At 36.9% G+C, this 12,500-nt stretch overlaps 2 protein-coding genes across 3 annotated transcripts in view; one reads left to right on the forward strand and one right to left on the reverse strand.

Moving 5' to 3' along the window:
- The window catches only part of LOC135221852 (diuretic hormone class 2-like), a 203,819-nt gene extending 192,612 nt beyond the window's left edge, over nucleotides 1-11,207 (reverse strand). For both annotated transcript variants that reach the window (XM_064259787.1, XM_064259786.1), the window contains exon 1: nucleotides 11,017-11,207. The gene's annotated coding sequence lies outside the window, so the exon portion shown is untranslated. The remainder of the gene's footprint in view (nucleotides 1-11,016) is intronic.
- The window catches only part of LOC135221850 (juvenile hormone esterase-like), a 552,420-nt gene that overhangs the window by 160,274 nt on the left and 379,646 nt on the right, over nucleotides 1-12,500 (forward strand). The window lies entirely within an intron of this gene.

Here is a 12,500-nt window from a genome sequence, read left to right on the forward strand (position 1 = left end):
CTAGTTGCATAAAAAAGGTTTCAGCTTTGATGTTGTCGCTCTACCTTTATATCCTCCTTTGGGAACGTTCTCCCATTAAAATTCCGAAAGTATTTCATTCGTATCTTATTTTTATTTCATTTAAAACCGCTAAGATCTAAGATGGCTATTTGTCTGTCCGTCCTCACTTTATCTATCCGCCCCCAGATTTTAAAAACTACCGAGGCTAGAGGGCTGCAAATTGGTATATTGATCATCCACCCTCCAGTCATCAAACCTACCAAATTGCAGCCTTCTAGCCTCAATATATATATATTTTTTATTTAGGTTTACGTTATCCATAATCGTGCGTCCGGCAGCGCTATAAGCGGCAATAACACAGGCCACCACCGGGTCGTGGGGGAGAGTTTCATGGGCGTTGGCTGAGATTTATCATACTTCATTATTAGCTGTTCAGAAAACTCGATTGCGCCGAAGAATCGTAGGCGCATTTTGCACTTGTTTTGTGTGTGTGTGTGGGTGTGTGTTTTACATTTTTCCTAATTTATCAGATATGGAGAACATTTGCGGAAAAAACTTTGTTCCTATTTTTAGTATCAGAAAGTTTTATTTTCATTCAGAAAAGCATTTTTTTTTTTTTTTGCAATCTCGTGATCATTTTCGTTTTTTATTTATTTTCTATAGTCGTTTTGAAATGTCTTTTTTTTTCATTAGACGTATTTTGCTTGATGATTTATACTGCTTTCGCTTCTGCTTTGATGTTCCATTTTTCTCTCTTTGAACTTTCGATTTGGAAATTAATGGAATGATCGTCTACGTCTGTTATTCGGTCTTGCATAGTATTCAGTTCACGAGATCATTTTTCTCGCTTAAGAACATTTTCATGACTTTTTAATTTATTTTTTGTAGGACCGTATAATGTGAACTTACTTCTGTTTTTGTTCATTAACTGGACAAACAAAAATTTTTGCGACGATCAAAGACAGTGGAGCTCGTTTATGAAGTAAGTGAAATATGAAATGCGGGTCTCCGCTGATCGCTTTACGTCTACGTATGTCTGTATATATGCACATATACATGTATGTTTGTATAGATATATATTATATACATATATGTTCATGTGTTGGTGTCGCGACAGAACTCCATCATTCGTTGTTCTGAATCCCGACCAGTCCACCTACCTCAAAATGGACCCCAGCGTCTATTGAAGTCAAGACAAGGGCGTGGGGCTAGCAGTCTCATTCCCAGAGCCTCTGTGAAAATAAAATTGCTGTCCACTTTTGGGTCCGTCTTCTGCAGAGAGAGAGAGAGACAGTAGGGCGAAGTTTTCTCACCAATTTTTTCCTCTCAGAATGACATTAAAAGGCGACATATACTTCCTTCAAATTCCGCGAGGCTCTTACCCCAGTAGCTGCGCCCATCGAAGCTTTCCCCATTTCCAATTTTCCTCATTAGCCTTCTTCTCCGTGCTCCCTGTTAACCTTATTCCCTCACCGGGACGTCTCGAGCAGCGACCACTCATTCCCCACTCATTCTCACTCATTCCCGCCAAGGGCCTCATTCTTGCCGAGGGCCTTCGCTGGAGACGCGGCGACGTCAGTCACCATCATCAGCTTCCTCGTCGGGGTTCGGTTCGAGCGTCTCTCGTCGTCAAGAAGGCGGCTCGGCCTTTGATGAGTTCGGCTGAGAGAGAGAGAGAGAGAGAGAGAGAGAGAGAGAGAGAGAGAGAGAGAGAGAGAGAGAGGTTTGCTATCCTGAGAGTGGGATCTTTATCGGAAAGTTCTTGTTACAGGTTAGCTCTTCCCCAGGACCGTGGTGCACTGTAGGCATTCCTTGAGGTTCTTGACAACGTCCCTTCCCTAGGCCCCTAGCCGCAACCTCTTTCGTTCCTTTGACTGTACCTCCGTTCATATTCAATTTCTTTCATCTTCCTTTCCACCTTCTCTTAACAATCAATTCATAGTGCAACTGCTTTGAGGTTTTCCTCCTGTCACGCTTTTCAAACCTTTTTTACTGTCAGTTTCCGTTTCAGCGCTGAATGACCTCATAGGTCCCAGCGCTTGGCCTTTGGGTCAAATCCAACATTCTATCTTAAAAGAACATGAAAGAAAGTTCTTATTGAACGATACTTTCAAAAGGATGTCATAAGTTGAATTTAGTTATAGTATTATAAGTTTTGATTTGTTCGCTGTGATGATTCGGATTCACACCAATAAATAGAACAAATTATTTCTTATTTTATAGCAATAGTTACTTCTTGAACAAACATTTCTAAAGGCACCAGCTAAGAATGGACATTTTCCCCGCCAGTCTCTATATAGAAACGCCTTTGTATTTGTGATGTCAGAGTGTGATAGATTGACCGTCATCATCGCTAACGCTGGAATAATATTCCGCTTTGCAGAACATATTCGTGAAAATAATCTGTTTGGTTTCAAGTTTGAATACTCAGTCCAGGATCCAAGAGGAAAGATGAGCGTAGGGTTGTCATCCGCCCTCTTTTTCCTAGTTAGTATTTCACCTCTTGATTTGTCTTTTAAATTCCCACTATTCGCGTTTAAAAAAAATGCATTACTGAAGTCTGAGAAGAGTTTTAGAAGCTTTATTATTATTATTATTATTATTATTATTATTATTATTATATTATTATTATTATTATTATTATTATTATTACTTTTTTTTTGGGTCTATCAGTTCTCCAATTCAACTAGGTGGTATTTATAGTGTGGGGTTCCGGGTTGCATCCTGCCTCCTTAGGAGTCCACCACTTTTCTTACTATGTGCGCTGTTTCTAGGAGCACACTCTTCTGCATGAGTCCCGGAGCTACCGCGGCATCTAGTTTATCCAGGTTCCATTTCAGGGACTTTGGGATCGTGTCTCCTAGTGTCCCTCTGATTATGGGTACAACTTCCATTGGCATGTCCCATATCCTTCTGATTTCTATTTTTATAATTATTATTACTATTCAGAAGATGAACCTCATTCATATGGAACAAGCCCACCAAAGGGGCCACTGACTCGAAATTCAAGCTTCCAAAGAAAATTAAGGTGTTCATTAGGAAGAAGTAACGGAAGGCGAAAATGGGGAATACATTCAGTTTCGAACTGTGAGCAGGACATACGACAAAGTTAGCATACATCATTCCCGTTAACTCCTATTATGCAGACATCAGGCATCAGTGACCACGGTATTTGTGACCCCCTGCAGATGAATTGCACCTCATCAATCATGCAGACAGGCTCCACAAATGGGTTGCACTATTGCATGATAATAGTCGTGTCGTACTTGCTTGGCCATTCGCGCTCTGTACCTATCATGCTAATATTAGCGAAGTGAGCGTATTTGCTGAATAAACAATTTTTTTTTCTGTTCGTAGCACAGCAAATACAGCGACCTACAATTATTGCTCTGTTGGCTGGTTGCTTTAAAACGGCTGTGATTGCCGAGTGTCGCCCGAACCGAGCTATATATATTGTGACATGCTAAACGGTAATAACTCACTGCCTTTGAATATTGTAGACAGTGGAATGATTCGAATATTGTACTGTATATATATATATATATATATATATATATATATATATATATATATATATATATATATAAGCACATGTGTTTGTGCGTCAGTGTAAGAGAATGCGTTTGTGATTTTTTTACCATATAGTCTTTATTGCATATCCTTGATACTTTCATACTCACGCTAATATCTTGAGTCTTATATAGTATATATATATATATATATATATATATATATATATATATATTATTATATATATATTCATTATGTCCACGATATATTTCAGCTGAAACTTAAAAATTGTGATTCATAACTATAAAGGTAAAGACGATTTCGAGAACCGTGGTTTCCCAATTCTCGCCTGGATCGAATTATTTGCCAAAACGGCGCCTTCCTTGTGCAGGTTTGACACTTGCTCATAACACTAGGTAATGCCAGTTGAATGACGTCCTCTGTTTCTCGCAACGTCAGCAGTGATATTCCGTTTTGGCGTTGAATATGGATTTAACCTTTATTATATGAAACCTTATCGAGAATTAACGTACGAGGTGGGAACTCTAAACCAGTGGTTCTTAACCTTTTTATGACCACGCCCCCTCTAAGAGTTGGTCCTTTCTCTCACGGCCCCTGGCATCTGAGTAAAATTCCCTCCCAGATTTAAAGGAAAATAATAAATAAGAGGAAAAATAAAAGGGGTTTCAAGGGATAGAAAGGGAGGCCAATAATTACAAATCATGGTCAGCCCAACGAGCCTAACTAGAGTAGTAGATTCTAGGAAAGTAACGGTACAAGGCGAAACTTTTGCATTTTTTCATAAACTTCTGAATATAAGTTCCTCACTCTTGTTAAGAGAATAACGAATATGAATAGAGAATTTTTTTTTCATTTTTTCCCAGGGGCTCGCGCCTCCCCTGGAAATTTCTTACGCCCTGCTAGGGGGGCGCGCCCCCAAGGTTAAAAACCACTGCTCTAGACCCTACGATAAGTATACGAATGTCAGTCTTACGAATATAATTAGAGAATTTTTTTTAAATTTTTCCCTAGTGCTCGCGCCTCCCCTGGAAATTGCTGACGCCCCGCTAGGGGGCGCGCCCCCACAGGTTAAGAACCACCCGCTCTAGACCCTGCGATAATGCATACGAATTTCAGTCGTACTATATTAGAGAATATTTTTTTTCCCAAGGGCTCGCGCCTCCCCTGGAAATTGCTGACGCCCCGCTAGGTCTCTAGACCCTATGATAATGCATACGACTTTCAGTCTTAATTCCTGCAAATCCGAAGGATTTGAATTGAACAGGACAAATAATGAGACAGATGAGGATACAAACAACGTAAAAGGCGTAATATTAAGTAGGTCACGAGGCCAGTGGAATAGCAATCGTCTTGGTAATTCCTCTCCACTCCCCACCGAAGTTCATCAAGACGAATGACCAAAGATGGCCCACGAGAGAGTGACGCGGAGAAGAATGGCGCGAATTGCAATGAGGCACAAGGTGGCCGGGGATCAAGAGACCAGGTGAGAGAGAGAGAGAGAGAGAGAGAGAGAGAGAGAGAGAGAGAGAGAGAGAGACACTATTCGCCCGGCATTCCGCAAAGTATTAGCCGTCTTCAATGAGTTTTGCCGGGCAGGAAGAGTCGTGTAGGAATAGAAAGAAAACAGATTCCGCTCTCTCTCCCTCTTCTCTCTCTCTCTCTCTCGTCTCTCTCTCTCTCTCTCTCTCTCTCTCTCTGTGTATATATATATATATATATATATATATAAATATATATATACATATATATATATATATTATATATATATATATATATATATATATATATATAATAGTTAATTTTTATATTTTGGCATTTTTATGGGCCTCTAAGATGGAATTCTGTTGTAATAACATTTTTAACTAGTTTATATATATATATATATATATATTATATATATATATATATATATATATATATATATATATATATATATATATATATATATATATATATATTATTTTTTATATTTTTGGCATTTTTATGGGCTCCTCTAATTAGATGGAATTCTGTTGTAATCATACATACTAGTATATATATATATATATATATATATATATATATATATATATATATATATATAAACTAACAAAAATGTTCTGTTACAACAGAATTCCATCCAATAAAACGAGCCCATAAAAACGCCAAAATATAGAAAGATAGTACTATATTTCGGATAATTCTGTCTCTCTCCAGGTAGGTAATGAATGCGAAAAGTTACAGAAAAGGGGGTATTTATACCAAGAGATCCATCCACGGGTATTCTGAAGGCACCTTGGTCCGAGCTTCTATTCGGTATACGAAGGTCTGCCTATTTCGATCCTCTCTTACATTACCGTCATTCCGTACGTTATGGTTACTCTCGCGTTCAGCGAATGGAAAGAGGGATTGGGCGATGATATTTTCTAGTATTAAAGGTTAGAATTCCCACTTAAGTAACTGTAAGACTGATTTTACGTTAAATTGTGAAGAAACTGGTTCTCATGAAAATTCAAGCACACTAAGGGAGAATGTAATTGAATGTATATCTGATGCTAAAAGACTAGTTTTTCTTTGGAAGGAATGAGGCATTGAGTATTGGAAATAAAAGTCAAGTTGTTTGACAGCTTGATATAGATAGCGGGAAATTTTGTTATACGACAGGAGAAAGGGCCTCTTTGGACGGAACCGATTCCTGCGACAATGAGAGACAAACGAGGCGAAGATTGGTCTTAAAAGGGACAGACAATAAACTTCTTTATATGAGATGGTGTCCGCCAGACGCTTTTTCGATTCCCTAAGTGAAATGATATATTTGACGATTTGAGAAGAAATACGTTTACGACATATTTGACGAAGATATTGAAAATTAGGATGAGGGCTTTCATTCCCTTTACTGTACCTCCATTCCACCTTCTCCAGCAATTGGTTCGTAGTGTAAACTGTGAGTTTTTTTTTTTTTACCCTCATGCGCTACCTTTCAATTCTTCTTACTGCCCATTTTCACCTCTCTCAGCGCTGAATGACCCCATTTGTTTCAGCGTTTGGCCTTTGGCATAAATTCTGTATTCCAGGTCCAGTTATGAACAGTGTTGCCAATTGGTATCTGTTTACCCTCCAAACTGGGTATAAGACTTACACAAAAACGAGGAAATAAGTGAAATTAGCGTATCTATTCGTAGTATATGTACATATTAGAGCAATTTTATCATCATTGCATTACTATGACAACTAGATTGCCTGGAAACAGTTTGTAAATCCATCGGCGTATGTGTGTGTGTGAAGCTCCACTAAATTGGCAACGATGGTTATGAGGCCAGATAAAAATATCTGGCGGGTGGTAAGTAAAACGTTATTGACTGAAAAATCATTTGGGACCATGAAAAAGAAAGTGTTTTTCAGACTCGGACATGAAAGCAAACTAAGGCAGATATTTTATTGCTTGAAATCATGAAAGCGGCTGATATTTACAACTTGAATGTTATAGGTGTCAATGGCTCATAACTGGCGAATCTAAAGCTTCCAGGTAATAAAAGTACTCTTTAGCTAGAGCTTTGGTAATCTAATGGTTGGCATCAATAAAAATGGAATCATCTACGCAAGAAGACAAAAGAAAGGACAAATTGGATCTTTGTGAGATGGCCACATCCAAAAAAACATGACGGAAAACTTTATGATTCAATTAATTAAAAAATAAAACCTAATAAGCTCGACTTCGTTTTATTATAATTCCCTACAATAAGAACGTTCTGTATAACGATCACTTGACTTAGATGGTATAGTTGGGGAATAATGATTAAAAACACGTCACTATAAAGACCGATCGATGAGATAAAAGTCCAAGGACGAGTACAGGATGTGCACACAGATATCAGATCCGCATGAGGAAGTTTTATACGCATACAATCGAAAGAGGTTAGGTTCACACCCATCGATATGATTATGATGTAATAGAGGTAACTCGTATTCTGAATTATGAATATAGTTGCATATATATATATATATATATATATATATATATATATATATATATATATATGATGTATGTATGTATGTATGTATGTATGTAGTACGTATATAAAGGTATAAGCCACGAAGGAAAGCGAAACACTGGAGTAGCTACCAGATCTTTCGACTCAACATCCTGGACTTAGCAGATCTTGTAAGCTATCCAGTGTGTTTTCACTTTCCTTCGTGGCTTATACCTTTATTTATGCATTATCACGTTCCAAACTTTCGGTTGTGATTCAGTATACATACTTTACGATATATATATATATATATATATATATAGATATATATATATATATATAGATATATATATAATATATATATAGGTATAAGCCACGAAGAAAAATAAACAACGGGAGTTTCTGCAAGATCTTTCGAATCAACATCCTTTACTTAGCAGATCTTGTAGCTACTCCAGTGTTTCACTTTCCTTCGTGGCTTATACCTTTATTTATGCATTTATACACGTTCCAAACTTTCGTGATTCAGTTATACATACTTACATATATATATTATATATATATATATATATATATATAATATATATAAAGGTATAAGCCACGAAGGAAAAATAAACAACGGAGTTTCTGCAAGGTCTTTCGACTCGACGTCCTTTACTTTGCTGAGTAAAGGCCGTCGAGTCGAAAGATCTTGCAGAAACTCCATTGTTTATTTTTCCTTTGTGGCTTATACCTTTATTTATGGATTTATCATGTTCCAAACTTTCGTGATTCAGTTATCACACACACACACACACACACACACACACACACACACACACATATATATTATATATATATATATATATATATATATATAGATAAAAGTGTTCTGTTACAACAGAATTCCATCTAATGAAAGGAACCCATAAAAAACGCCAAAATATAGAAAGTAAGTACTATACATCAGAGACTGCTGTCTCCCTCTTAAGCAGTCTCAGAAATATAGTACTTACTTTCTATATTTTGGCGTTTTTATGGGCTCCTTATATATATATATAATATATATATATATAATATATACATACATATATATATATGTATATATATAGATGTATGTAAGTTTGTATGTATGTATATGTGTATGTTGTTGCAAGTGTAGGCATCAATGTCCCAGAAAGCTTGCCAATGTATATGTATGGACGAGCATGCATACTTACAGTAGATACTAGAGAGAGAGAGAGAGAGAGAGAGAGAGAGAGAGAGAGAGAGAGAGAGAGAGAGAGAGAGCAAGAAAAGAAAGATTGATATCCGGTTACATCCACAGATAAGATATGGAAATGAAACCATTCATCTGATAATTTTATTTTCTTTTTCATAATCACGGAGTAGTGTAAATTAATAGTGTTGATGTGAAATGCTTTTCATTATTATAAAATGGAAGAAAAACATATTAAGGGAATGATTTATTGAGTATGAATGAACAACAGTATCATTTATAGTAACGACACTTATAATAAAATAATTATATCAGTGGAAGACGCGTAAGACGACATTTTTTCAAAAAATTTGCGTAAAACACATTAAGAGTTAGTTTAAACCGCAAATATATATAAAAAAGACAATTAATGAACTATTACCTATTCAGAGACCTTTTCTGTTGAATAATAAAGATATTTTATATATGTAACAAGGGTCAGAGCTGTGTTCATATAAGATATACTTGTAAATTATATATATATATATATATATATATATATATATATATATATATATATATATATATATATATATATATATATTATATATATATATTGTGTGTAAGCGTTTATTTTTACACCATAAATAAACTATTAATTCATTGCTAATGGACAGAAACACTTACATGAACTCTACGTTCTAAAAAATAAGATTTATAATATAAAATTCAATAAAAAAAAATGAGAGAGCGAATCCCATCTCTCAAGAGAGTAAAATGGTATTACTATATTGTCTCTGTTGCATGAGTAATTGAGCAAAATATTCTATATTATTCTACAACTACGTTTCAGAAAAAAATATATTTTTCTTTGACGAAATAAAATTCAAATAACAAAAAGAACTCGTCTGCCCCCATTTGACATGTGTGTCCACGCTATCTAAGTAAACTCCCCCACAGGGCTTCGCTTTCCCACCAAACATGAATCAACAATGATTCCTTTACCATGTATCTTTTTTTTTCCTTTGTTTCTTTCTAAAAATATTAATTTACGTGAAAATACTTACGACGCACAAAACCCCTCGTCATGTCACATCTACGAATGCGCTGCTGCGCGCATTTAATCCATTCTGACATGAAATCATGTCAGACCATACGAGGTTGGTGCTCATGTCATTATGCGAGTGGGGTGACCATTGGACGTGTAGTAATATTAAATTAGGTTATTGCAGTGAATAGTTAAGAGGAATTTATCTTTTTAGCATTTCTTTAGAAGTTGATGGGACGGAAAAACACCCATTTCTCTAAAGAGGATGGAAAATAAGTTTGACGACGCATTTCGAGATGAACTAATTATCAGGATTACGGTCAGTGAGCCTCTGTCTCGAAGAGGCAAATCTCTTTCGAGCCGTGTGGACGATCGCGATTATTCAGCGAAAGAGGAAATGAAACGAATTGTCCCAAGAATTGTATTTTCACGAAAGAGGGTGAAAGCGTAAAGAGCATTATCGGCCAAACTTTGCAATAGTTAACAGTTAAGTCCAACCTCTATTTTCTCTCGCTCTCTTTTTTGGCTCTGAGCCAGGGATGTCGTAGCTCGGTTGGAGTAAAGTTCTTTCTCTCATTTTTTGTCTTTTGTTTCTCTTCCTCATTTTTTTTAACATTTTTCGTTGACAAGGAAATAAAAGTAATGTCAGTTATATAGATGGCACCATAAAGTCACTGGAAGGAATGACGAATAATATTGAAATGCCAGTGTGTTTGTGGGCGCATTTTTAAATTAATACCATACCTAACTTCGACTGCTTTTTCAACTGCTTATACTTTCACAGTCATGTATTGATTATACATCATATATATATATATATATATATATATATATATATATATATATATATATATATATATATAAAATATACTTTGCGTTATTAGAATATTTGTCTATTCTCTTACCTACGTTATATACTCATTTCATAATAAGCTAAACTTTGTGAAAACTCTTCATATGTGTAGATTACATTTGTTGAAACTCTTAAACATTTGCAACATATGCGTAGACATTTGCAGCATATGCTTACCTATGAATACGATAAAGCCAGAATAATTAATGAGCTAAAACATTCCAGAAGAATGAATAAAAAGTTTCACTCGCCAGATGACAACGTGATTATTTTTCCTAACATGCTGTGTCAATGAAAAACAGCCAAAAACAACGGGAGCTATGTTAATAAACTATTCCAAAAAGGAACTAGACGGAGCGAGTGAAAAGTTTCCCCAAACGCTCACCAACTTTCGCGACGAGGAGAAAAAAGGTTTGCGCGGGAAGAAACTCAAACGAAATCAGCAGCCAGTACTTACTTTTGACCTTCGCGGATGAAAAAGACAGGTGGGTGGTTGGGACTGTGGATGCTGTTATCCTTTTTGTCGGGGCGAGATGGGTTAGGTCCACGGCGAGCTGTGTGCGTGCGTGCGTTCGCTTTATCACCGACTTTTAGCTTACAGCAGGGGTCACGTCTTCCTGAAGCCGTGGCAGTGGGGGGAGGAGTCGCCAGCACGGGTCTCACTCACGTCTTATATGCCCTGGCCTCATCTGGCCCCGCCCCCTTCGCCGAGGCACCGCCCACTCATCGCCGACTGTGTCCGCCTACAGCTTCCCATTTCTCCTTACATGTCAAATCGTCCTTTTAAGAGAAATGGTCGTTATTTGCGTGTATCTCTCATTAAGCGAGACTTGGCCCTGGAGTGAGGGTCTTTTTTCTCTCAGAAAATAATACCGTTAAAAAAGATATAGTTAACTTTTAATAACGTTAATTACTCACACGTTGAAATTGACTTAGAACAGTAGACGATTAACTTATCACATATTCACTTATTCACTCTTTACCGATAGAGTAAGATGGGGTATGCATGGGGGGTTTGTGGGGTGGAGGTAAGGATGAATGAAAGAGAAGGGTTGGAAGTTTTTGGGGGTTGGGGAGGGGAGGGGGGTTAGGGCCGTTATGCGGGGAAAAGGGGGCGTGGCCCAACACATGACGTAAATGTGACGTCATCGGAACCACTGGGTCATCAACCACTGCAAGAGCATAAAGAAAAAAAAATACGTTAGAGAGAGAGAGAGAAGAGAGAGAGAGAGAGAGAGAGAGAGAGAGGTTGGGGTTGGTTAATAAAAAAAAAAATGAGTCCCAAAGAGTGAAATTCTAGACATATCCTCTCTAGTAAAAAGGTTCCAGTGGATAGTTTCTAGAAGCTTTCGTGATGAATTAATTGCAAAATAGTGATTTGAACACTTCGTGCTGACTTTCCTTTCTCCTTTAAGAACAGCATTGTCAGAGTGAAGTGCATTGTACACACATATGTACGTACTTATTGTACGTACCACTTCATCATACGACAGGTGGAGTCACCTTCCCGGCTTTCGACAATCGCGTATGGGATGGGGCTGCTAGACAGATGCCCTTCTCCATATACTTCCAAGGATCTGAACCCTACCTTAATGATCTTTGCTGACAAAAGGGAACTTACTTTATTTTAAAAGCTGAACTATCTTAATTCAATGTTTGCCTTCCTTTAAGGAGATATAGTCTCTCTCTGATACAGAGGCAATTCCCAAGAAAGGAGCTTTTACACTTATGCAAGTACACTCGCACACACACACACACACACACACACGCACGCACCACAGACATACATATGCACTATATATATATATATATATATATATATATATATATATATATATATATATATATATATATATATATATATATATGCAGAAGCCAGGTACTATGTCGTACCACTGAGTTTCGTGCTCGACAACTTGAAGAAATTAGCCTCAGATAATA

The sequence above is a fragment of the Macrobrachium nipponense genome, chromosome 3 (assembly GCF_015104395.2).
Source record: "Macrobrachium nipponense isolate FS-2020 chromosome 3, ASM1510439v2, whole genome shotgun sequence".
Taxonomy (NCBI): Eukaryota; Metazoa; Arthropoda; class Malacostraca; order Decapoda; family Palaemonidae; genus Macrobrachium; species Macrobrachium nipponense.